Source organism: Mustela erminea, chromosome 8, assembly GCF_009829155.1.
Source record: "Mustela erminea isolate mMusErm1 chromosome 8, mMusErm1.Pri, whole genome shotgun sequence".
NCBI classification, from domain to species: domain Eukaryota; kingdom Metazoa; phylum Chordata; class Mammalia; order Carnivora; family Mustelidae; genus Mustela; species Mustela erminea.
The window spans coordinates 7,680,593-7,707,771 of NC_045621.1; the positions used below are offsets into that span (position 1 = coordinate 7,680,593).

Below are 27,179 nucleotides of genomic sequence, written 5' to 3' on the forward strand. Positions count from 1 at the left end.
CCTAGTGAAGCCTGTAGTTTCCCAGTAACCTCCTATCTGCTTTTTTACATTACAGATCCAAATGTCCCATCCAACAGTACCTCACAATGGCGTGTAAAACTGAGCAGGAACTCAACAGATCTCCAGAGGAAGAAAAAAAAACTCAAAGTGGCTCAGTTTCTGATGAAGTTTCCAGGGAGACTTTCCTTGTCCCCCACCCCAACCACCACCACCACCACCACCACCAAAGCTGAATCTAACCGTATATAGATTTCAAATACTGCCAACTACCTACTTTTTCTTAAGAGAGTTTGAACTAGAATTTTCTCTCTTCCAAAAGAGAATACTGTCTACCACTTGGCTTGGGGATCAGAGAGTAACTCGATATGTCCACAGATTGCATCCCACAGGGAAAAAATTACAATGTGGGCACTAAAATATGGTGAAATGAATACCAGGAAGTAAAAAAAAATCAACCAATGCTCAGTATATCCCCTTCTCAAATATGCTTTCAACTGCTTTATTCTGCTATAATTCACATACCATATTCATCTATTTTATGCTTATAGTTCAATGAATTCTAAAAAATATACATAGTTATGCAGCCATCCCTGCAGTCCAGTCTTAACAAAATTTATGTCATCCCAAAATGTTTCCCTGGGTCCATAGTCTCAGTTCCTACACAACTACTGCCCTGCTTTTTTAAGCTATAATTTTGTCTTTTCTAGAAATTTCATATAAATGGAATCTTACATAGTTCTTTCATCTGGCTTCTTTAATTTTCATGATGTTTTTGAGGTTCCTCCCTGGTGCTGCATGTCAGTGGTTCACTCTTTTTTTATTGCACAGTTGCTGAGAGGTACTCAGCAAAATGGCAACATAACATTTTGTTTAGATGTCGAGGAGCTGATGAACATTTAGATTTTTTTTTTCCATGTTTTGTTTCCGTATTACAAATAATACAGCCAGAACATTTACAGAAAAGAATTTCTGCACATATGTTGTCATTTCTCTTGGGTAGATTCTAGGAAAGTATATATTTAACTTGTTAAGAAATTGCCACATTGTTTTCCAAAGTAGTTATAGCATTTTATATTCCTACCAGCACCATTATGGAAGTTCAAGTTCCTCCACATCCTTGACAACACTGGTATTATGTCTTTTTTATTATCGTCATTCTAGATGGTACGCAATGCTATCTCGCTCTGTTTAAATTTATATTTTTCAATGACTATATGTGCCATTTGTATACCTTCTTTAGTGAAGTGTCTACTCAAAACCATTTTTCAATTGAGTCATTTATTTTTTATTCTTGTATTATTCTTGTATTATATTTTTATTAATTCTTGTATTATATTCTTTATTCTTGTATTATAGGAGTTTGATATATATTCTAGATGCAAGGTTTTTTTTTTTTTTTTTTAAAGATTTTATTTATTTATTTGACAGAGAGAAATCACAAGTAGGCAGAGAGGCAGGCAGAGAGAGAGGAGAAAGCAGGCTCCCTGCTGAGCAGAGAGCCCGATGCGGGACTCGATCCCAGGACCCTGAGATCATGACCTGAGCCGAAGGCAGCGGCTTAACCACTGAGCCACCCAGGTGCCCCTAGATGCAAGGTTTTTTAATCATATATGTTATCTGCAAATATTTTCTCTCAGTCTGTGGCTTTTCTTTTCCTTTTTGTAATGGAGTCTTTTGAAAAGTAAAAGACCTTGATTTTGTTAAGGACCAATTTATCTTTTATTTTTCTTTAGTAATAGATAGCATTTTTAGTATCATATATAAGAAATCTTTAGCTAATCCAAAGTTTAAAAGATTTCTTCCTGTGCTTTTTCATAGTTTCAATCTTCACATTTAAGTCTATGATTCTTTAGAGGTTAACTATTTTTGTTAATGGTGAAAAAGGAAAGCTAGGTTCATTTTGTTTCATATGAATATCCAGTTCTAGTGTTATTATTTTTTTTTTAAGTTTATGCTTTCTCAGGGCTCCTGGGTAGCTCAGTCAGTTAAATGTCCAACTCTTGATCTCAGCTCAAGTCTTGATCTCACGGTTGTTTTGGGCTCCATGCCCAGTGGAGCCTACTTAAATAAATAAATACAGAAAGAATAAAATACAAGATTATGCATTCTCAAAAAAAAGAAAGAAAGAGGGCGCCTGGGTGGCTCAGTGGGTTAAGCCGCTGCCTTCGGCTCAGGTCATGATCTCAGGGTCCTGGGATCGAGTCCCGCATCGGGCTCTCAGCTCAGCAGGGAGCCTCCTTCCCTCTCTCTCTCTGCCTGCCTCTCTGCCTACTTGTGATTTCTCTCTGTCAAATAAATAAATGGAAAATCTTTAAAAAAAAAAAAAAAGAAAGAAAGAAAAGAAAAGAAAAGAAAAATTATGCTTTCTCCATTGAATTACTCTGGCATCTTTGTTGAAAATCAATTGATCATAAATTTATGGGTTTATTTCTGGACTACATTCTGTTCCATTGTTGATGTTTATCCTTACGTCTTCATTACTTTAGCTTTCCACTTAGTTTTTTTTTTAAGATTTATTTATTAATTTTTAGAAAGAGAAAGAGAGAGCATGAGTTGTGCGGGTGGAGAGGGGAGCAGAGGGCCAGAATCTCAAACACATTCTCAGCTGAGCAAAAGCTGGATGAGGAGTTTGATCCCCCAACCCTGAAAACATGACCTGAGCTGAATTCAAGAGTTGGATGCTTAACGTCTGAACCACCTAGGTTCCCCTCCAGTTAGTTTTTAAATTAGTTAGTCTAAATTTTCCAGACTTGTTCTTTTTCAAATATGTTTTAGCTCTTCTATATCCTTTGTATTTTCATACGTTTTAGGAAGAATTTTTCCATTTTTACAAAAATAAAGTTGGAATTTAATAGGGATTGTGTTGTATCTATAGATCAGTTTGAGAAGACCTGTCCCTTTAACAATAGGGACAACTGATTGAATCAATTCAATCCTTGAACATAATATTATCCTCTATTACTTACATCTTCTTTTATTTCTATCAGCTATGTTGTGTACTTCTCAGTATACAAATTTTATGCTTCTTTTGTTAAATTTAGAAGTAAGTATTTTATTCTTTTTGTGGTATGTTGAGTAGAATTGTGGGTTTTTTAACTTTTATTTAAATTCCAATTAGTTAACATACAGTATAATATTAGTTTCAGGTGTACAAAGCAGAATTGGTTTTTATCCATTTTTAATTGCTAGAAAATAGAAACAAAATTGATTTTTGTATATAGCTTGGGACTGCTAGACTTCAGTTTCCTCTTCTGGAAAATGAGGGTATTACTTTTTTTTTTTTTTTTTTTAAGATTTTATTTATTTATTTATTTGTCAGAGAGAGAAACAGCATAAGCCGGGAGAGCAGCAGGCAGAGGGAGAAGCAGGCTTCCCATTAAGCAAGGAGTCTGATGTGGTACTCAGTCCCAGGACCCTGGGATCATGATCTGAGCCAAAGGCAGATGCTTGCCAACTGAGTCACCCAGGTGTCCTGGGGATATTGCATTTTAAGATTATTTTTAGATAAAATACCCTAAAACCTTTGTTTTAGAACCAACAAAAACAAAGGAGGAGTATAAAAAGAAGTCATCCCTCCAATAGACTACAGAGGTTAAATACAGAAGTCAGTTTTACAAGGTTCTAACAAGTATATCTATATACCATCCACAAAAGGAAGGGAAGGAGGCATCACTATTGGTTCAGAGAAATGGTATAATAGTAGAGTTCATCATTCTGTATATCCGTATCAATCAGATAAAAGCTGTTGCACTCCCTCTCACAGTTTCATTCATTTTGGAATGGGAATGGATTTCTTAACACTATCAACATATCTCATACCTTAACTGTTATGCCTCACACAGACATCTGAAAAATGAGCTGATAATGAAACAGAATATGAAAACGATTTATATTCTGGGATGCCTTCCTAAATAACTAACACATTGGGAAAATCAGAGCTAGAGTAAGAATTTTTGTGGATAATGAAATAGCGCATGCCCGAATTTATTTTACTGCCAACAAACTTAATTATTTCCAAGGCAGAATATCAGTATATTGGTGCTACAGTTTAAATAGAATTGTGTCATCCAAGAATCATAAATAATGTAACTGTTTACTTGAATCCGCATGCTTGTGCCCTGTGTTTAAGTAAATACAAACAGGTTGTCTTTTAAGACCTATAGCTCTAAGCAAATGAAAAATATCAAGGATGCCTGAATGTTTCTATGTGTGTACATGTGTGTGTGTGTGTGTGTGTGCACGCATGCTGTGAAGGGAGAGGAGTTTTGCTGAGCTATTTCCAAGATCTCTGAATAGCTTTTTTAAAAACTTTCTTTGCATAGGGGTAGTAGGGACAATGAAGAAGAGTTTTTCATCAAGGATAACCAGGAAACAAGGATGGGCGAAATGAAGAGACCATGATTTCTTCTGCTGCTCACCACCGTCTTTCAACCTGAGCTATTTTTATGGTCCCTAAAGGCAGAGGCCTACAGAGGGATCTAAAGCAGAACCTTGATGCCAGAATGCCCTACAGAAATAAACAAGACTCCAACAGACACAGCAATGCCTAGCAGCTCCCCTGAAAAGCAAATTTGTTTGTGAGCTATGCGACACATCTCTGAAGACTTCTAAAACCCAGAGGGACTTTTCAAGGGATCAAAGTGCTGGATCCATCCGTGGGCATACTGAGCTAGCAACACCGGAGCACTGATGTCAATTTCACTTCACTTTCCATAATAAACTGGTAAAGTCTGGGGAAATTTGGATTTATATGTAACCATGAGTCCCCACAGGGGAAGGGGGGGCACCACAGCCACCCACACGCTGCAGCTCACAAGGTCACCACTGGCAGTACCAACGGGGCCCCAGCTCTTTTGGCTTCTGACACCACCTCTGCGCCAACCCAGGAGCCACGGGGTTTGTGGCGGGGGAGGGGGGGGGCGATGCTGGGAGGGAAGAACACTGATATTTATTGACTCAGCATGGTGCTAGGTGACTTAACACATTGTCTCCTTTTTGTTCAAAAACAGATCTTTGAGTAGGCACTCTTCTTATCCTTATGTCTCAAACGAGGAAACTACGTTTTTGAGGAATTAAGTAACTTGCTCAGGGGTCACATGGCAAGTAAGTGGTGAACCCAGAAGTGAAGAAAATAGCAATGAGTTTTTCCCTAACCCACCCCTGTGCCCTGCGTTACTTGCTGGTGGACCAAAGCAGATTTCTCACCAAATGTCTTGACTCCCTTAGGTGCTCAAGTTTCTTCAAGAGAAGAAAGATATACAGCTGCAGTCTTTGGATTCCCTTTGCACCCACTGAAATTAATAAAAGCCACTCAAGGGGTCCCTGGCTGGCTTAGTCAATAGAATTTGTGGCTCTCGACCTCAAGGGCTGTAGATATGAGCCCCTCTAGGATGTAGCCATTAATTAAAAATAAAATCTTAAAAAAAGAAAAAAGGCCACTCAAGCAACAAGCAACAGCCAATTCTACCTGCCACTCTATTTCCTAACAAATGTCCAATGTATCGATGCCAGAGCACCACGCTAGTTAATGTCAAAAACCTTATTAAAAAAATAATACGGTTGCCTGGCTGGCTCTGTCAGTGGAGCATGTGACTCTTAATCTCAGGGTTGTGAGTTCAGCCCCATGTTAGGTGTAGAGATTATTTTGTTTTAAGATTCTATTTATTTCTTTTAGAGAGAGCACCAGCAGGGATAACGACAGGCAGAGGGAGAGGGAAAGGCAGACTCCCCGCTGAGCAGGGAGCCCAATGCAAGGCTCGATCCCAGGACTCTGGGATCATGACCTGATCTGAGGGCAAATGCTTAACTGATGGAGACACCCAGGTGCCCCAGCTATAAAGATTACTTTTAAAAAATAAGTAACAGTGCACCTAGCTGCCTCAGGCAGTAGAGCATGCAACTCTTGATCTCAGGGTGGTGAGCCTGAGGCCCATGTTGGGTGTAGCCTTTACTTTGAAAAAATAAAATAAAATAATAAGATTAATAATGATGATGATGATGATGTCCATTAGACAATCAAACACAGAAAAGAAGGGTGTTGGGTGGCTCAGTTGATTAAGCCTCTGACTCTTGATTTTGGCTTAGGTAGTGATTTGGGTGTCGTGGGATCAAGCCCCATGTCAGGATCTGTGCTCAGCGCGGCATCCGCTGGGGAGTCGCTCTCTGCCCCTCCCCCACTTGCATTCTCTCCCTCTAGAGATAAATAAATAAATATAAATCTTTTTTTTTTTTTTTTAAAGAGAGAAAACAAGAGTAGAGAAGTACCCTTCTTCACAGAACAGCATTGGCACCTTGAGGTGTCCCACTTAGGACGCAGAGGAAATTGTGGCCGTGTGTTTTTCAGGAAAGGATGCCATACCTAAGTATGACACAGTAAAGGGAACATCAAAAGAAGAACATGGCAGCCACTACATGGTGACTGAAGACTCGTTTCCTTCTCAATCCCAGCTGCTCCCCCACCGCACTCACACACACACACACACACACACACACACACACACGCATCCTGTAATTTTGTTTGCCATAGTGTACATTCAGTAAAGCATAGAAATGCTGGCCTTGGCTCTGCCCTGTCACTTGGAGGAAGTTAATTAATTCTCTTTGGGCCTCATCTTCTTACACTCTTAAAAGAGGAAATTAGACCAGATAATGTTTTTTTAAACTTTCACAACTCTAACCATCTCTTATGTTCAAAGAACTAGCCAGCTCACTCTTCACCAGGGGAACTGTAACATAGCTCTTAAAAGAACTCTGATTCAGTTTAAAGCACATTTCATTCTCTGAATGATCTAAATTAATGTTCAAGATATTCCTTTTTGTTTTCTTTTCTTTCTTTCTTTCTTTCTTTCTTTCTTTCTTTCTTTCTTTTTTTTTTTTAAAGAAAGTGCTTCTTGCCCTTCAGGCAAAAGAAAACTCTATCCTCATTGGTTAGCTGGCCCTCTTCAAGGCACAATGCCTCCCTAACATCTAACCTTGGCCTGGCACTTTCTTTTTCTTTTCCTATTGGAAAAGATCTCTGAAGTCTTGTTTGCAGAATAATGAAGAAAACACTGCCGTCCGCAAGACAGCTCGTCACCTCTGAGCACACTGCATCAACATGCTGCCCCTGCATCTTGTTCAGACTCATCGACTGCTTTGTAGAAGGACACCGACGTCCACATCTATCTCCTGGAGACAGGCAGAGGAATGAATCCTTTTTCCTGTCTCAAAAAGAGCTGACAAGCTTTTAGTAGTGTTTATCTTCGCTGAAGGGTGATAACCTTGAAAATGAAAGTTAAAAAAGACTGATACAATTAGGTACATGGTCTTCTCCATTCTGTATCACAATTGGCTTTCTTGTATAGTTTACTATGGGGAAGCTTTTTATTGTCCATACTCATTTTTTTAAGAGTAAATGCTAAGTTACATTTTATTTATAAACTTCAAGTGCATCAGGTTGTGACTCTTTTGCAAAAATGTAATTCCTCTTTTAAGTCTAAAATGAGTTGCAAATATAATCCTTTTAATTTTTCTTTAATGTAAGCTCTACACTCAATGTGGGGCTTGAACTCACGACCCTGAGATCGAGTTGCATGGTCTACCAACTGAGCCAGCCAGGAGCCCCCTAAATATAATACTTTTTAATATTTTCCAGCCCATCTACACTCTTCCCATATTACCCAGGCCATTGTTTCTCTTCTTTTGCATTTCTGGATCTCATATTATGTCATATTTACAATCTTTTTGTTTGTTTGTTTTTACAGTCTTGAAATTTCTCTAAAATAACTTTTCTGAACTTGGGCAAAATCTTAGAATTCTAATTCCTAATTCCTCAGATCCTAATTTGCATTGTGTCACGTCAAGGACAAAGATAGGTGCACTGGATAATTCATTAAGAACTTTCTGCACAGATTGAATGTTTTTGTCCCCTCAAAATGCATAGGTGGCAATCCTCATCCCCAATGTGGGGATGAGGTAGGTGAGGTAAGTAGGGCCATCGGTAGGTGATTAAACCAAGGGTCAGAATGGAGAAGGCCACCTACTTAATTGTAGCAGTCTTTCTTTCTTTCATTTTCAAAGTTATCACCGCTCAGTGAAGATAGCACTAAAAGCTTGTTGGCTCTTTCTGAAACCACAAAGGTCTCGTGAACAAGATTAGTGCCCTCCTAAAAGAGACCCCAGAGAATTCTTCCCCCATTTCCACCATGTGAGGACAGTGAGACAACAACCATCTATGAACGGGACACCAGACTCTCACCAGACACCAAAACTGCTTATGCCTTGATCTTGAACTTCCCAGCCACCAGAATTAAGAGAAGTGTCTGTTGTTTGTAAGGCACTCAGTCCATCGTTTTTTGTCATAGGACATGTGGGGATTGGGGTCTCCTTGAGACCTAGATTGTGCCCACTGTGGGCGTTCAAACAGCAAGGTTGTTTCTGGCAAGCTGGTAGCTTGACACTCCAGAGCCCTGTTTCCATGAGGGGCTCCCAGTGGATTAGGGAAAAGCTCAGGCTATCAGAGGAGGAATAAAGCACGAAGCTTGGCCATCAGAGAAGAGCAGCATTGCTGAGTCCAGTCTTGTCTCAGGGCTCGCTCCCCAAGGTTTCAAGTTCTGAGGTCCAGGGGGAGCAGATCTCACAAACAAAGACGAAGCATAACTCAGAGGAATGGTGGTCTTCCCCACCGTGCCGCAGAGCAAGATGCAGCTGTGGCCTCTGGGGACTCCTGACTCCACCACAGTAGAACCAGCGGTTCTTGGTGAGTGACCCCGGCAGACTGCTAGGGGGTAGGCAGCAGCCAGTAGGCAGGAACAGTAGGCCAAGTGCACGTGAATCCTTTCTGGGGCTCTCAAAGTCCCACTGAAGGGTCATTCTGGGGGGACAGAGAGTCCTGCACAAGCAGGAGGGGAACCCTCTCTGGCAGCCCCACTGCCGCACCCCCTCTCTCCTACTGCTTCCTGCTGTTCTCGCAGGCCTGTGTCCAGGAGCGAGCTTATTCTTATGCCTTATTCTGTGCGATACTAGCCAGGAGGGGTCGGGGAGGCCAGGCTCACACTGGCTCTCCATCTCTCTGCAGCTGATCGGTACCACCAGGGCTCCGAGCTCCAGCGTAGTCAGCAACCGCCCACCGCTGAACGCCGCTGCTTGTTTGCCGTGGAAGCCAAGAATGGATGAAATACTTTGTAGGCCTCGTCTGGCCTGCAGGCCATAGTTGAGTCACCCCTGCTCTAGCCCTAAATTATTTCACAGCAATACAAGAATGCACAAAAGTTACACTACCTGGTTTTGGCTCAGAAGGTGGTATTACAGCTTAAATGTGTTATCCTAATTAGATACATGTCATCGCATGTTCTGTTTCATACCGTTTCTACGGCACCAACAATCTTCTACATGGAGGTCCTTCTTTGGTATGAAATGTTTTTATCGTCACATCTCCCACCTCCACAAAATAATTATTAAGTGTAATGGATATGCCAGGCAGTAGCTTTAAACAATGTAAATTTTTAAAATAATAATTAAACAAACAATGTAAATTATGACTTTCCCTAAAACCGCACAGTCGAAAACACACACACAGAAAAAACCCTGAGTTTTCACGACAAGGTTTTAAGATGCTTAAAACTGTAGCACAGAGCTAGACATAGAGCAACAGCTCAGTAAGTATTTGTGGAGTTGAATTTTTGTTTTTTTTTTTAATATTTTATTTATTTATTTGACAGTAGATGGAGAGGCAGGCAGAGAGAGAGAAAGAGAGAGAGGGAAGCAGGCTCCCCGCTGAGCAGAGAGCCCGATGCGGGACTCGATCCCAGGATCCTGAGATCATGACCTGAGCCAAAGGCAGCGGCTTAACCCACTGAGCCGCCCAGGCGCCCCTGTGGAGTTGAATTCTAATGAATGAAATGACATATCTGTTTGTTGGTTTGTTAGGAGCAAAGCAGTGTCATCCTACCCTTGAAGAAACTTGAGAGAAGCTCCTTTGAAGAAGTCATAGACTCAGATCCTACCTTCTTTGCAAAGTGTTCTTAGGAAGGACAAAGAGGAGCATCTGGTTGGCTCAGTCAGGTCAGCGTCCGACTCTTGATTTTGGCTCAAGTCATGATCTTAGGGTTGTGCGACAGAGCCCCATGTCTGGCTCCACAGTGTAAGATTCTCCCTCTCTCTCTCCCTCTCCCACTGCCCCTCCCCTGCCTCCACTTAAAAAAAGGACAAGAAAGAATAAAATAAACCAAAAACAGAGAAGGAGACAAACCGTAAGAAAACAAAGTGAGGGTTGCTGGAGGGGCGGCGGGTGGAGGATGGGCCATGTGGGTGACGGGCGTGAAGGCATGCGCTTGCTGGGATGAGCACCGGGTGTTCTCTGGGGGGGGGGTGCATCGGTGGATGCTGCTCCCGAAACCAGTGCTGCACCGTATGTTAACTAACTCAAACTGAAATAAATCAAGGAACAACAGGCCCAAAATGGAGTCACTTTTGTTAAGCTCTACCAAGCCTGATGACCTAATTGAACTGTAGGTTCAGCCTCTAGAAAGTGTGGAATTTTAAATGAATCAGTCTGGAATTTCCTGATCAACACCAGCAAGGTAGGCTGCAAGACCCTGCCCTTCCCCATAAGGGAAGGTGACCTTGACTGAAACAGTCCTTTTATTTCTTCTGCTAATAACCTCCTTACCCCACCTCCTTCTGCCTATAAAAGCCTTCCATTTTGTACAACTCCTCTGGAGTACCCTTCTATTTGTTAGATGGGATGCTGTCTGACTCATGAATCATGGATAAAGCCAATTAGATTTCTAAATTTACTCGGTTGAATTTTTGTTCCTTAACGGTATATAACCTTGGGAAAAATCATAAAACAGAGATAATAAACTATGTCTCGGGGATATTGTAATGAAAGTTAGATAAGTATGTAAATCATCTAATATGTTTGGTTCAATGGAAGCTAACTTTTTTTTAAGTCATAAAGAATAGCTTTATGGTTATGTGCAATGAGGATTAAAAGGTCAGCATCTGTCACTTTTCTAAGCTCTTATCTAAAAGCAGATAATGGCTACTGTCAGGGGTCTCTATAAGAGGTTCCTCCTGTTTGGAAACTGAGTGTCAGTTGCAATGTAAAAATGAAAGTTCTCGAACATGCCTGAGGCTCCGATGCCAATGATACCTCACAGAAATATCGGTGCCCTATTTTACTACCAAAGAAAATCTGTAGGAGTCCCTTGTTTCAATATGGCACACAACATCTGGCGCAGAACAACCAGGAGGACAGCAGCACTGAGATGATCTCCATATTCTAGGCTCAAGTTTGGCCCCCTGGACAAGTCATGACCTCTCTCCACCTTAAGCAGCCCATTGTGGAGACAGTTCTGGACTGATGTAAGGTCTAAAATCATAGGCTCTGGCATGAGTGCCCCCCCTTCCTAGCTATGTGGCCTGAAACAAAGTTTTGGAGCCCATTGAACCTCAGTTTCCTCATCTGTGAAATGAAAACAGTTATTGTGCTTCCTACCCTATTCATTTATTGATCATTACTGTCATTGCTCTGCCCTGGCTTCCCCTGTATTGTTGGAGCTCAATGAGTGGTTCCTCAGCTTGTGTCAGGTATTAATTCGTGTTACCGCATATAATCCTGATACCGACGTAATAGGATAACTGTGATTCCCATTCTATAGATGAGAAAACTGAAACTCTGGGAAGTTAATTAACTTACACACCTTGTTAGTGGCAGAGAGAGACTCCCAGCTTCCAAACCCAAGTGTCGAGCTACTACTCTAAGCTGCCTCTTGGGAACTGAAGTAGCATTGGGACACCCAGCAGGCAACCAGTAGGCATATATTAGGGACCAGTCCCTGCCTCAAGGAGTTTATCTCCAAAACCATAGTTTAGAGATGTGCAGGGTCAAATTATGTGCATCCACCCCAAAAGTGTTAACGGAACCTGGGTCTTCAGCCAGTGCGGCAATTTCCTGACAGGATATGATACCACAAGAGACACACTAGCAGCCCGAGTCACCCACATTCAGGTGGGGCTAGAGATAGTTAATCTGCCTCATCAAACACTGCAACTTCTTCTTGGGTTTGTTAGCACCTCCCCCTCTGTTTCCATTAAAGTAGGGTTAAAGAAAAAAATCACTTATTCACTTAATTTCCTTTAGTCAGAAAGAAGGTTGCATTTTGCTGGTCTCATAGAGACAAACATAATGCTGCACTGCAAAGAGTAAAACACTTCTTAAAGTACAAAAATGAGGGGCGCCTGGGTGGCTCAGTGGTTAAGCGTCTGCCTTTGGCTCAGGTCATGGGGTCCCAGGGTCCTGGGGCGCCTTGCGTCAGGCTCCCTGCTCAGCAGGAAGCCTGCTTCTCCTTCTCCCACTCCCCCTGCTTGTGTTCCCTCTCTCCCTGTGTCTCTCTCTGTCAAATAAATAACATCTTTTCTTTAAAAAAAAAAAAAGTACAAAAATGATAATAAATCTTTATTGGGCTTTCTTACTGATCTGTGTCATACTACCGTGTTAATTGCTTGCACAGTTAGAGTCTAGATTTCAAAACTCTGAAGTAGTTGCCCAACGCCATTTTACACAAAAGGATTAGACTGGAAGTCAGGGATCCTCTCTCCCGGTTCTGGCCCTTCTTTAACTTGCTAGTTTTAATTCCCCGCCTGAAGGAGAAGAATCTTGTCCTTCTTTCTTCCTCTCTGCCAAATTCCTATTGATTGGTTGGTGATGAGCTGGTAAAAGCTTGATGAGAATGCCATCTAGGCCTTCCGTGTCAAGATCAAGGGAGCTTATAAAGAGATGCCTTTCATCTTCTCCTAAAGTCAGTGCCTCAGGTAATCACTTCTTGTCCAGAGGCAATGAGTCCCCCAGATGAGATGCCGTGACTCGGGGAACTCTGGCCCCAACTTTGTCAGCTCATTAAGGATACGGTCTACCACAAAGTGACTTTTGAACACACTAAGTAGGAGGAATCAAACGGTTTCTACAGTGACAGGGTCAGCCGGATCAGAGCCGGAGCCTTGAACTAAATCAGATCTTGAAGAAGCAAACAACAAAAGGAGCTGAAGACAGATTGGATACAGACGTGGTGCTTTTATCTGTCAGCCGGCAGGCCGCCAGCTTTCTCTTCTGCAAGCAGACGGACATGGTGTTTCTGCCAGGCCATGGTACCACATTGCGGGTTACTTGTCCACCGCACTTGCTGGTCTGTGAGCTCTTGGGAAGCAAGGACTCTGTTATGCATATTTTTATTTCATAGTTTGCAGCACACTGTCTTTCATATAGTGGGCATTTGATGTATGAAGAAATAAAGGAAGAAAGGCACAATAACTCTATGTCCTATATCCTGAAGAAATTTATAATGAAAACTTTTGCTCTTCTCCCAGACTATTTAAAACTTCAATCGACAAAAATGAACAATTATTTTATAGAAGAAATGGGGAGAATGGGGAATAAGAGCAAATGAATATGAACAAAGGAATAAACATTTGTTTAGAGGCTACCTTGTGTCAAACACGGTAGCAGGTAATTTGCAAATGTCACCCCATCTGATCCTTACAATCACACCATAGATACTCCTATTCTCCTTCTTTCAGAGGGAGAGAGAGAGAGAGAGAAAGTGGGGCTCAGGAAGGCTAAGTAACTTGTTCAAAGTCATGCAGCTAGTGACAGAGCTGGAATTCAAACCACTAACTGAAAAGCCCATATTTTTTTCATTTGATCAGGCTGGTAACCATAGGCAAAAATAGCATTCTACAGCCATAATGAACAGCATTCTAGCAACAAACATTTCCATCATTGTAACACCACTAACACTATTCCCTCTTCTCCCACTGATATACTTTTTTTTTTTTTAATTTAAAACTAATTTGGAACTTCTGCTTCCAGCAAAGATGGAATAATAGTGAACTAATTTACCCTCCTGGCTAAAACAATGAAAGAAAGGAAGAAAAAAAGAAAGAAAGAAAGAGAGAAAGTGAGTAAAATATATAAATATATTAAACTACAGGTTTCAAAATATTGAACATCAGACAATGAAATATAGTGATTCCTGAGTGATGGGAAATAAATGATGTGAGTCCTACCACAGCCCTGACTTACTACTTGGAGAGAATTTCCAAGCCATTGCACAAAGAGAGGGTATCCAGGCACAACCCGGTGATGACCTGAGTTGAAAAGATAGAGCTTACAGTCCAAGGAGAATCAAGTCAGGTAGGGTTTACAGTCAGTGTGCCAGAGAGGAGAGAGCTACACAAAGAGATTTGCAGATGGGCCCCTACAGAATTTAGGGTACTATTCAGTGCGGACATGTGAAGACATTATTCCTGGACAGGAAGGAGCCACCTAAGGGGATTAAAGAGAAGTATTCGGCAATCACACAAGACCAAGACTAGCTTATATTTCCAACCAGACTGGATAAACCTCATAATCCGTGAGGTTTGGGTTAGATTACTCATTGGGTAGCCTTTCCTCAGTAGTGGGGAGTAATTATATACCTAAACCCTGTACTGATCTCATAAACAAATCTTAAAAACAAGACCCAAAAGATCAAACCATTTTTAAGTAACTTAACTGGATTCTAGAATAAAGCTCAAGAATACTTATAGGAATACAATGACACACAATACCAATACAGTAATATTCGCAATGTCCACCACCCAGTTATCCAGAGAAGCAAGTGAGAAAAACAGTAGGAAATCATGATCTATACCAAGTAGAAAATTAACCAATCGACCAGCCTAGAACTGGCACAGATGTTAGATATTAGCAGACAAAGACACTGAAATGATTATTATTACTATGTTCTAGGTATTGAAAAAGTTCTGTAGAAATATGGAAGATACAAAAAAGAATCAAATCAAACTTTTTTTTTTAATTTATTTGACAGAGAGAGATCACAAGTGGACAGAGAGGCAGGCAGAGAGAGAGAGAGGAGGAAGCAGGCTTCCCGCGGAGCAGAGAGCCCGATGTGGGACTCAATCCCAGGACTCTGAGACCATGACCCAAGCCGAAGGCAGAGGCTTAACCCACTGAGACCCCCAGGCGCCCTCCCCAAATCAAACTTTTAGAGACAAAAACTATGCTATCTGAGATTTTTAAAACATACACTGAATGAAGCTAAGAATAGATTAGACACTGCAGAAAAAACATATTATTGAACTTGAAGACATAACAAACTATCCAAAAGTAACAAAGAAATTTCTTGAAAAGACTTTTTTCAAAATTAAAATAGAATCAGCAAGCTATGGGACTACTTCAAGAAGACTAATATACGTATTACTGGAGTTCCTGAAATAAGGATATGTGAAAATATATGATTGAAAATATTCAAATTTGATGGAACAATAAACCCCACAGATGCAAAAAGCTCAACAAAATTCAAGCATAAGAAACATGAAGAAAACTGTACCAAAGTACATCATAATCAAATTGCTCAAAGCAAGTGATGAATAGAAAAATCATAGGAAAAGGAAAAAAAGACACATTGTGTACAGAAAAGCAAAATAAAGATGACACCAGATTTCTCCTCAGGAATAAAACAATGTAGAATATACAAACATGTAAGCAATGGGTTTTTTTTTTATGTTTTTTTGGTTTTTTGTTTTTTAAGTACTAGAAGAAAAAAAGCTGTCAATCTAGAATTTTACACTCAGTGGGAATATCTTTCATAAACAAAGACCAAATAAAGACTTTTTCATACGTACAAAGACGAAAGAATTTATCACCAGCAAATCTACATTACAACAAATGTTAAAAGGAGTCTTTCCTGCAGAAGGAAAATGACACCAGCTAGAAATACAGATCTGTACAAATTAATGAAAAGCGCCAAAAGTATATTTACATGAGTAAATCTATAAGACATTTTTATTGTGATTTATATCTCTTAAAAGATAGTTGCTTGCTGAAACAATAGTGACAATGTGTTGTGGGGTTTATAACACATAAAAAATTGAAACACATGAAACTAATAACAAAGCCTAGCAGAAAAGGAAGGAAACTATTATAAGATTCTTAAACTATATTTGACTTAGTATAATATCACCTGAAGTTAAACTATAATAAACTAAATAAATGTAAGCCCCACTAACCCTATAACAAACACTAAAATAACAAAACAAGTTGTAGCTAATACAGCAACAAAGAAAATAAAATTTTGTACTTGCCCTTCAACATTCAAAGCAACATTATTCACAGTAGCCAAAAGATGGAAACAATCCACCTGTTACCAGCAGATGAGTGGATAAATAAATTGTGGTAGATACATACAATAGAATATTATCCATCCTTAAAAAGGAATAAAATTCTTATACATGTTATAACATGGACAAAGCTTAAAAATATTACATGAAGCAAGATGATCCAGAAACAAAAGGGCAAATACTGGATGATTCCACTTATATGAGATACCAAGAATAGCAACTTTGTAAAGACAGAAAAGTAGAATAGACTTTAACAGGGGCTGGGGGTAGAGGAGCATGGGAAGTTATTGCTTAAATGGTACAGAGTTTTTGTTAGAGATGATGAGAAGTTCTGGAAATGGATAATGATGACGGTTATATAACATCATGCATCTATTTAATGCCACTGCATTGTACACTTAAAAATGGTTTAACAAATGGGGCTCTTGGCTGGTACAGTCAGTAGAGCATGCGACTTTTGGATCTCAGAGTCATGAATTCAAACCCATGTTGGGAGTAGAGATTACTTTAAAAAAATGGCTAAAATGGTAAGATTTTTGTTATCTATATTTTACTACCATGAAAAAATATGAAGAAAATAGTATAAAAATTCAACTAGAAAGCATTCATTTAGATCCTATGGATTTGCCTGACTTATGGTTTTAATCCCCCTCAGTTACTCTTTGAAATGGTTTATCTTTCAATTTACAGAAATAACTTTTTCTTTCCTTTTTTTTAAAGATTTTATTTATTTAAGAGAGAGACAGAGGAAGAACAGAAGGAGAGGGACACGAAAACTCTGTGCTGAGTGCAGAGCCCAATGTGGAGCTCAATGCCAGGACCCCATGACCATGACCTGAGCCAAAATCAAGAGTCAGGTGCTCCACAGACTGAGCTATGCAGGAACCTCTAATTTTTTCCTTCTAATATCACATTCTGTGATGCTTATTCATCTACATCACAGCAAGGGACAATGTGCTCCTTTGACCATCTTCCGTGCTCAACTCAGCTAAGGCCAGGAATTGGACTCCTGGATCATAAATTTTAAAGCTCAACCCTTTCCAAATACGTTACCCTCCTGACCCCTTAAGGTCTTGGTTTCTCAAAATCATGTTGCTCCTTGAAGATCAAAATCACAGTCCATTGTCCCTCCTCCTGTGGATCCATCTAATAGGAGTCAGGCAGATGCTCCTTTACCATCTTCCAAATAAAATATTTCCAATGCTACCTCTTTATCCAAACAATAGTGTCACCGGACCTCCTCTTAAGTGCTCAGAGTGGTTAACCTTAGTGTTTCTAGAGAACTTGTTACCCACACCTCACAAAAAAACCAATTCAGTGATTTAGATTCAGTTCCTTTCTTAAAAGAGGCTGAAGTGATTTTTTGAGACTCTCTTCACAAAGAAGAACACACACACACACACACACTGATATAGTGCACAGGTTGCCAAAATCAAACAAAAATTAATAATAGTAACAATAATAATAAAAGCAGAAGCAGTAGTAATAGCTAACATAAACTTAATGTTTACTATGCTCTGGGCATCATGCAAAACACTTTATTTGTACTGTCCTACTTACTTCTCCTTATCATAATTCTAAGGTTAAGTAATGATTTAATGGTCATTTTATATGAAAAACTTAAGCCCAAAGGGCACATAGCTGAAAATATTAGGGCTGAATCCCTGAATTATGAATTACTATATAAGAATTTACTTCAAATAATGCAACTCAGCTGCTAATTAATGTATTTCATTCTAGAAGCAAGATAATAGCAGTTGTTTACCCGTCTGTAGTAATTGTAAGTATGCCTATTTATTTCAACAAATATTTATAGAGTGACCATGTGCCAGGCACTGCACTAGGAACTAGGGATACAAAGGTTAGGCATGGTCCTTGCCAAAGAGCTCATAACCTGATGGCAGAGATTTTTTTAAGGCAATAAAATAGATTTTTTTAAGGCAATCAAAAAAAAAGAAAAGGCAAGAAGGTCAAAAAGTGTGTCATAGGAATATAGGGTAGTACAGAGAAGGAGAGAATTCATTCATATCCTGAAAGGTTTTGATCTAAAAAAAAAAAAAAATTAACACTGTTATCCATTAGCTGGAAGAACAGAAGAATAAGAATAAACGTAATAAGAGTGTGAATAAATGTAAGTATGAGGAAAAGTGCATAAAGCTGAATCTTGATGTTTTTATATCTTTTTGGCGTTTTTATATAGGTTTCTGGATTTGACTTAAAGCATACACAAGGTGGTAATAAATGAGTCAATAGTCATCTATCTACAAGATTCTATCTATAAAATACTGTTACTTTACTTTTCCAAAGAGGTTTTAATTTGTGAGCTTTATGTCACTTACCTCTTTTCTTTACGCTGGGAAAAGTCTAACTATTGAACCAATGTATTCAAACCTGGAAGTACTTAGCCTCAGCAGCTACCCAAATAGCAGGCAGAGTACAAGTTGAATGTTCAGTCTCTATTTATAATAATACCAATCGGTTCATTAAAATTTCTCTAAGTTTTAGCAGAGAGAAATTCGTATGCATTTTTCTTTTCCAGTTCTGCTGGTTTTCCTCCTTATGGTGAGTAGTCTATAAAATCAACAGTGAAGAGAAAACTATGCCCCTTAAGACAGAAAATGAATTATTACTATTCAGACCACAAACTACACTTTTTTTTTTTTTTTTTTTAGAGAGAAAGTGTGAGAGTGGGGAGGGGAAGCAGGAGAGGGAGAGAGGGAGAGAATCTCAAACAGACTCCACACCAGCACAGATGCTGACAATGGGCTCAGTCTCAAGACCCTGAGATCATGACCTGAGCCAAAATCAAACTGACTGAGCCACCTGAGCACCCCACAAACCATGTTTTTTTTTTTTTTAATTCTGTAGAAGGAATTTTTATTTGTTTGTTTGTTTGAGAGAGAGAGAGATAGAGAGAACAGAGAGAGAGAGAATCTTTAAGCAGACTCTATGCTAAGCGTGGAGCCCAACACAGGACTCAATCCCACAACCCTGAGATCATGACCTGAGCAGAAACCAAGAGTCTAATGCTTAACTGACTATATGACCCAGGCACCCCACAGAAGGATATTCTAAATGGTCCAGAGTATCAAGAAAATTTGTTAAATAAAGCAATCCTAATTTACCATATTTTTTTTAAAAGTTTTTTTTTTAAGATTTTATTTATTTATTTGACAGAGAGAGATCACAAGTAGGCAGAGAGGCAGGCAGAGAGAGAGAGAGAGGAGGAAGCAGGCTCCCTGCCGAGCAGAGAGCCCGATGCGGGACTCGATCCCGGGACGCGAGATCATGACCTGAGCCGAAGGCAGCGGCTTAACCCACTGAGCCACCCAGGTGCCCCTTTAAAAGATTTTATTTATTTATTTGACAGACAGAGATCACAAGTAGGCAGAGAGGCAGAGAGAGAGGAGGGGAAGCAGGTTCCCTGCTGAGCAGAAAGCCCGATGTGGGGCTTGATCCCAGGGCCCTGGGACCATGACCTGAGCTGAAGGCAGAGGTTTTAACCCACTGAGCCACCCAGGTGCCCCCTAATTTACCATATTTGATGCTTTTTACAAAAGTAGTAATAATCGTTACCACCAGGTACTTCTTTTTTTTTAAGGTTTTGTTAATTTATTTGACAGAGATAGACACAATGAGAGAGGGAACACAGCAGGGAGAGTGGGAGAGGGAGAAGCAGGCTTCTCGCCAAGCAGAGAGCCCGATGCGGGGCTTCAATCCCAGGACCCTGGGATCATGACCTGAGCCGAAGGCAGATGTTTAATGACTGCACCACCCAGATGCCCTGCTATTAGGTACTATTGAAAAACAGTATTATTGTTATATGGTTATGTAGTCAATCATTCTTTCATTTACTCATTTTTTCAATCACTTTTTATTGAAGACCAGTTTTGTGCCAAATGTTCTAAGTGCTGAGACTGTGGCATGGAACAAAATGATGGCTCTGACCCTAGAACTTACATTCTTGTGAGAGAAATAAATAATAGCCAGATCATAATGTGCTACAGTGGTAAGCACTAAGGACAAAAAGTACTGCATAACAAGGAGCACAGAGGAGCTGAGAACTCACAAATACAACCTCAGATACAGATACAGATACAGATACAGATACAGATACAGATACAACATCACATGAACGTGAAGGAAGGAACAGAGCAATTCATGTAGACACTCCACAAGAAAGAACAGCCAGTGCAAAGGCTCTGAGGTAGTAGTGTATCAGGCCTCCTCACAGAAGCAGAGGAAAGCCAGTGTGGCAGGAGGGAAGGAAGTGACAGGAAGAATATTAAGACAAAAGTTGTAAGACAGAGAGATGCTGGGAGGCAAATACAGAGTGCCTTGTGGGCCACTGTGAGAACCTTGGCTTTTATTCTAAGTGAGATAGAAGTCATCAGAGAGTCTTGAAGGAACAACCAGTCACAACTGAAAGAGTGGTTTTCCTCGAAAGTGAAGAAAGTAAGGTGCTTCAAGGAAGAGGGAGAGGGGAGCCCTGGGTGGCTCAGTGGGTTAAAGCCTCTGCCTTCAGCTCAGGTCATGATCTCAGGGTCCTGGGATCGAGCCTCCCATCAGGGTCTCTGCTCAGCAGGGAGCCTGCTTCCCCCCCCCCCACCTCTGCCTGCCTCTCTGCCTACTTGTGATCTCTCTCTCTCTCTGTCAAATAAATAATAAAATCTTTAAAAAAAAGAAAAGAAAAGAAAAGAAAGAGGGAGAGATCAACTATATCCAGTCATCAAGTAAGTTGAGGACTGAGAATTAACCACTGGATTTGACAAGAAGGGGCCAGTAGTGACCCTGACAAGAACCTTGCGAACGGTGTGGTAAGAGCAAAAATCTGGAACAAGTTCAAGCATGAGAGGGAAGAATAAGAATCAGAGACACTTTCAAAGAGCTATGCTATAAAAGAGATAAGGCAATATCAAAAGGGAGATACGGGGTCAAGAGAGTTTTTTGACTTTTTTATGAGTACGAGAAATTATACCTGGTTGGCATGTTTCACTCATTACAAATCAAAGATTAGAACTCTCCAGTAACAACATAGATTGAGATGAATTTGCCTGTGTTTTCAGAATTCTTTTCATGCACTGATATGACTCATTCATCTCTTAGCATTCTATTGGCTTACAGGTTTTGTACTTCATAACAAGAGACATATTCCATTGGTCTTTTCTAAACTTTTCAATATATTGTCTGCTCTGGAATCATCAATGAAGACCTGAAAATTAGAGCTGTGTGTGTGTGTGTGTGTGTGTGTGTGTGTGTGTTGGAGAAAGAGGCAGAGACATAGACAGAGAGGAAAGCCAACTGTATATTACTTAAAATTTGATGTTTGTAATCCATTTCGGCCAATCTTCTAAAAAAGGAATTGATCAAGCAGGGGAGTAGTTCACCCAGAAAATTAGATTAAAGTTTCCTTTTGCATGCAGTAATTTATTCCCCTAATCTCCTTGATCTTTCTGAATTAACACCCTCCAAAGTTGAATTTATTTTAGACATGCATAATTTCTAAGATTTGACCCTTGTCATTTCCTGTGCAGATTTTTCAAGGAAATCAGTGAAATCTGTGTTAGTGGATCAGTTGCATGACCAGACCACACTAAAAGACTAATAAGTTTTGAACTGAATAGAATTAATTTGTTTTTAGAGAAATATATTGAGCAATATGAATCTTAAATGTGCTATTTCTCTCATATACATATAAATCATATGTGGATTTTGTTTAGCTTGGTGGTTTTGCTGGTCTGAGATGTATTTGCACACTGTTGTTCAGGGGCTAGGTTTTAAGAAAAGCCATTTAAAATTTTCTCTTTAGAAGTCATAATTTATATGCAATTTTACACATTGACATTCTTAATTTTTTTGTCTGTCTATTAAAGAAAAAAGTAAGGATGAGTAAGAACCAATAAAATTTTGATTCTTACTGAAGAAATGGATTCTTACTCATTGTTACAGGGTAAGAGAGAATTAGAACAAGCTTCTCATCTTTCTTCTGCAAGAATCAGAGAAGCGCTTCAGGACCTTTGTCTTGTTTCGTTTTCATTTCTCATTATCAGTGAACTAGACCTTGAGATACAGATGGCTGCTTAACTACATTTAGATGATAATAGTGATAATGGTGATTACGGCCAGAGTAAATATGCAACTGGTCTTGCATAACTGGGTTAAGGGTGCTATTTTCCCGCAAAATATAGAAAGTAAGAACTTGTTCCATACACCTAATAGGTGTCCATAGGTCTTCATCCAGTGTCACAAAGTAGCTGCCAAGCATTCTGTAAGGCCCAAAAAAGTTACTCACAGGCCATTCTTGCCGAGTGTGGGCCTAGAAGGAGAATAAAACTTAAAAGGAAAGTTGAATTAATTTTTTTCCTATACCGTGTCACACAAGCAAGTGCTGAGGTTTCAGAATGTAAATGTTTTTTGACCTAAAACTCATCCTTATCTTCTATTCTTAAAGATTATTAGAATAAAATAATCATTCAACAGAACTTGTTGGATGAACCCCAACACTGTTAATACTACATTCAGATTGGTGTTATGACATATAGATAAACTATTACTAGAAATGGGCTATTTTTGTGTATATATAGGCTATTATTTACATATATAAATATAGGTTAATATATATATCTATATCTATATATGTCTATCAATACATATAGATATATCTGAATACGGGGAAATAGACTTCGAGTTTAAAAGTTAAGAACCAAGGTTTGTAGGTTCACTTTCAACCCCACCACATACTGTGACCTTGAGCAAATTAGTTAACCTCCTGGTGACTTAATTTATACATCTACAGAAGAGTAAATTACCACCTACATTATTTACAGAGAGGATGAAGATTTACTTAACATAGTAATTAGTAGGACTCTATTATTTTGGTAAAATTCTAGCTCGGCTGGAAATCTGCACAGATTTAATTTATGGCAAATCTTAATGCAGAAATAACTAGTAATGGATTTTTTTTAAAGGAACTATCCAACTGTAAAATTGGCAAAATGTTTCCCTTGGGCTAGACAAATGAGTTTACTTTGTTGAAGCAAATCAGCTCATTGGATCAGACTACAGGACTGGAGAGTTCAAGGTCACAAGAGTAGCTCCCATATTGCTCAGATACTTTCACAAATAAAAAAAAAACTATTTGAACCATGACTTCATTTGCATCCCTGATCACATCTTCATCCGTTGCTCTATACTAAATAGCATAGGTCACCAAGGAATCGGTCCTAAGAATGTAAATATCTCAATCCCCACTACTGAAATAATAATGCAATACCCAAATCTTGCTAATTGTTTAAGTTCATAAGATCTCTTTTGTTTCATTACTAAAAAAGTAGGCCTCATGAACATAGAAGTTTCTGGGATGCCTGGCTGGCTCAGTTGGTAAAGCATGCGACTCTTGATCTCAGGGTCATGAATTCAAGCCCCACACTGGGCACAGAGTTTACCTTAAAAAAATAGTCTACAAGAACATAGAGGTTTTTGTCTGTTTTCCGTCATATGTCTGGCTCCTAGAACAATGCCTGTTACAAAATAAACAATAAGTATCTGTTGAATGAATGAATGACTTTCGCTCAGAAATTTGGAGCTCTCCTTCCTGCCATTTTCAAAGAAACTCTAGGACTATCCGGAAGACAGTTTTTAAAGTCTCTTTTATTATTATTATTGTGTTATGTCTTGTGGTCAAATTGACATATACATTGAACATATTTGGCAATAAACTATTGAAGAACATCTTGCCTCTGCCTTCATCTCTCTTCATCATGACACCTACTAACTGGTTGCCATTTAAAACAGTTCACCCAGGGGCGCCTGGGTGGCTCAGTGGGTTGAGCCTCTGCCTTTGGCTCAGGTCATGATCCCAGGGTCCTGGGATCGAGCCCCGCATTGGGCTCTCTGCTCAGCGGGGAACCTGCTTTCTTCTCTTTCTCTCTCTTTGCCTGCCTCTCTGCCTGCTTGTGATTTCTCTCTGTCAAATAAATAAATAAAATTAAAAAAAAAAAAAAACCAGTCGACCAAAGCCTTCCAAATTTATGCCTGTCAGCTTAACATAATTACTAATAATACCCTCTTTTATATCCAAGAAGTCCTGCTTGGGACCAAAACATATGTTTAACTCTAACTACTGAACTAACTATATACTAGATTAAGGAACCCTTCCCATTACAAAGTGACTCGAAGTAAAGCTAAAACAAAATCTGGATCTGCATCTAATAATGAGGACCAAAATGAACTGTAGTATAGTAACAAGAATATTAAATTGGAAGTTAACAGACCTGAAATATACTCTAAACTGTGCTCCCTCACTAACTGGGTGACTTTGGAACAAACTGTTTAGATGGGCCTTACTTTAGTCCCTGAAGAGAGCCATTGACTTAAACTAGAAAATCCTAAGAGCACTTCCAGCTCTGCTATTTTATAATTCGTCAGTTTATTTAATGTTCTTTCTCCTTTATTTTAATTATTTGTTAGAACATGAGTTTTGGCTCATTGATTTAATTTCCCAATGATTAAATGACTTCTGAGATCCTATCCATCTAACCCTAAAAACGTAATTGGACTTGAAAGTATAGGTCTGCTAGCGTCTATACTAAGGAGGTAAAAATCGTGACCAGAGGTAACGTGAAGCAAATGACTAATCAGTCATTTGTAAGTACAGAACACTTTTGAGGAGGAAGATAAATCTAGTTAGGACACTGAAGTATTGGGGCAACTAGAAAAACGTTTAGATTCTCTAAGATCCAGCAGCAAGGAGAGGAGAGAGAGTCCAAAGGAAGGGTCCCTGGCTGGCTCAGGTGGTAAAGCATCTGACTCTTGATCCTAGGACTGTGAGTTTGAGCCCCATGTTAGGTGTACAGATTATTTAAAAATAAATAAATAAATACAGTTAAGAGAAAGAGCTTAAAGGAAAATTTCCAGGATTTCTTTCCCCCGTCATCTTTATCTGGAGGCCAAACCAGTCATTCATTAAAGACATATATTATGGTTTAGCTCCCTCTCCATTTTTGCATTGTGTCCCACTGATTGATAACTGTGGTGGGACAGGAACTCACAACCCCAAGATCAAGAGTCACATGTTCTTCTGACTGAGCCAACCAGGTTCCCAATTGCAGTGATTTTAAAATATGTCCACAAATTTTTAAATTCTCCTTCCTTGAAGAGGTGAGACTTATTCTTCAACTTTTGAGTGTAGGCTGGACTTGATGACTCGCTTCTAATAAATAAATCATGATAGAAGGGATTGGGTATGACTACCAAGACCAGATCATAAAAGCCACTGTGATTTCCTCCTTGATCTCTCCGAATAACTCTTTGGGGGAACAAGCTGCCATCTTCTAAAGATACTCAAGGAACCCTCAGCAGAGCTGCATGTGGCCTCCTGCCGACCGCTATAGGAACGGGGGCCTCCTGCTAAGAGCCACTTGATGAGCCATCCTGCAGATAGGTCCTCCAGGCCAAGTTAAGCCTTCAGATCACTCCACCAACATCCTGACTCAACCTCCTGAGAGACCTCTAGCTTGAATCACCTAATATGTTTCTGAATTGCTGATGCACAGAAACTTGAAATGACAAATATGTATTGTTTTAAGCTGCTAAGCTTTGGGGTAGTTGGTTACAAAGTAATATACAGGAAAAACAAGGTAAAACAGTGATCCATTGAACTAAGAAAGTGAACACCTTCGGGAGAAGTGGGATAGGGTCGCGGGGAATGGTTGATATCAGATGCTAAGTATGAGAAAAGAGTCTAATGAAACTATCTACATGGGAGAGGACTCTGTCCTCTGGAGTGAGATTCTGGTGGACACTGAGGACTTTTTTTTTTTTTTAAACAGAATGCCACTAACCTTCTCTACGGGAAGTCTTTCCGAGTGAAACGCCATGATGTCTATTTTGCTTTAAAATATTTTAGGAAAAAAACCAGCCCGGGAGTAGGGGATAGATGAAGCCAGGTACCAAAATACTGATAATGGTTGAAGCTGAACAATTAATACATACAATCTTCTCAACTTTTGTGTGTGTCCAAAAATTTCTACAATAAAATGTTTTAAAATCTAAAAAATATATCATTACACTCTTGACTCTAATGCTTTATAGCAAATATACATTTTAGAATTATTTTCAGTAAGCTCCAAATGTATTTCAAATACAGTTTCAGGACCTTAAACAGTAAAAACAAATAAGCATGGCTTCTAGCCTCATCCAGCCGCACGGGTGAAGTGCGGAGGCATTGCGACACAGAACCCCAGGATTCCTAGGCCGTGTCCACTCCTTTCCTACCCTCAACACCACCAGCCTCAAGTGGAAAAGTCTGTATGGTGAGTCTATCTGAGGGACTCTGAAGGGGTGCTCTGGGTTGAATTATGTCTCCCGGGAAGAGATACTCAAGTCTGAACCCCTGAATCCAGAAATACAGTCTTGTAGACGTAATCAAGTTAAAACGATGTCATACTAGATTAAGGTGTCCTTTTAAAAAGAGGAAAAATTAGACACACAGAGAAGGCCACGATGGTGGAGGCAGATATTGGAGCGATACGGCTACAAGCAGCAGAATGCCAGGGATTCTGAGTGACCACCAGGAGAGGGGAGAGAAACAGCTTCTCCCTCAGGGAAACTGAGGGTTCCTCTGAGTCTTCAGAAAGAACCAACCCTGCTGACACCTTGATTTCAGACTCCGTGCCTCCAGGAATGTGGGAGAATAAATTTTTGTTGTTTAGTTCATTGAGTTTGTGGTACCTTGTTCCGGCAGGCCTAAGAAACATAAGCTGGAAGCATCAAAGCAATTTCCTGCTCTCTTGGGTTCCCTTCCCATAAACAGGCCTAGAAATATGGCTTTGCAGTGTAAAAACAGAGAACATTTTTACTGTTGATAAACCCTGACAAGGCAAAGTCCTCATCACGACCCCAGGCCCCTTAACTCCCCCTTCCTTGGGCCATTCTTACTGCCTTCACCGATTTCTCTGAGAGCAGGATGTGGTTTGCCCCAACTTCCCCCTTTCTTGGAACCAGTGTCTAATACATAC

The 27,179-nt window shown here is 39.7% G+C and overlaps 1 long non-coding RNA gene across 3 annotated transcripts in view; it reads left to right on the forward strand.

The window, feature by feature from the left end:
* LOC116597331 overlaps positions 1 to 4,762 on the forward strand; it is an 88,915-nt gene extending 84,153 nt beyond the window's left edge. For all 3 annotated transcript variants that reach the window (XR_004288561.1, XR_004288560.1, XR_004288559.1), the window contains 2 exons: positions 56 to 241; positions 4,323 to 4,762. This is a non-coding gene — a long non-coding RNA (uncharacterized LOC116597331). The remainder of the gene's footprint in view (positions 1 to 55; positions 242 to 4,322) is intronic.
* The last annotated feature ends 22,417 nt before the right edge of the window (positions 4,763 to 27,179 follow it).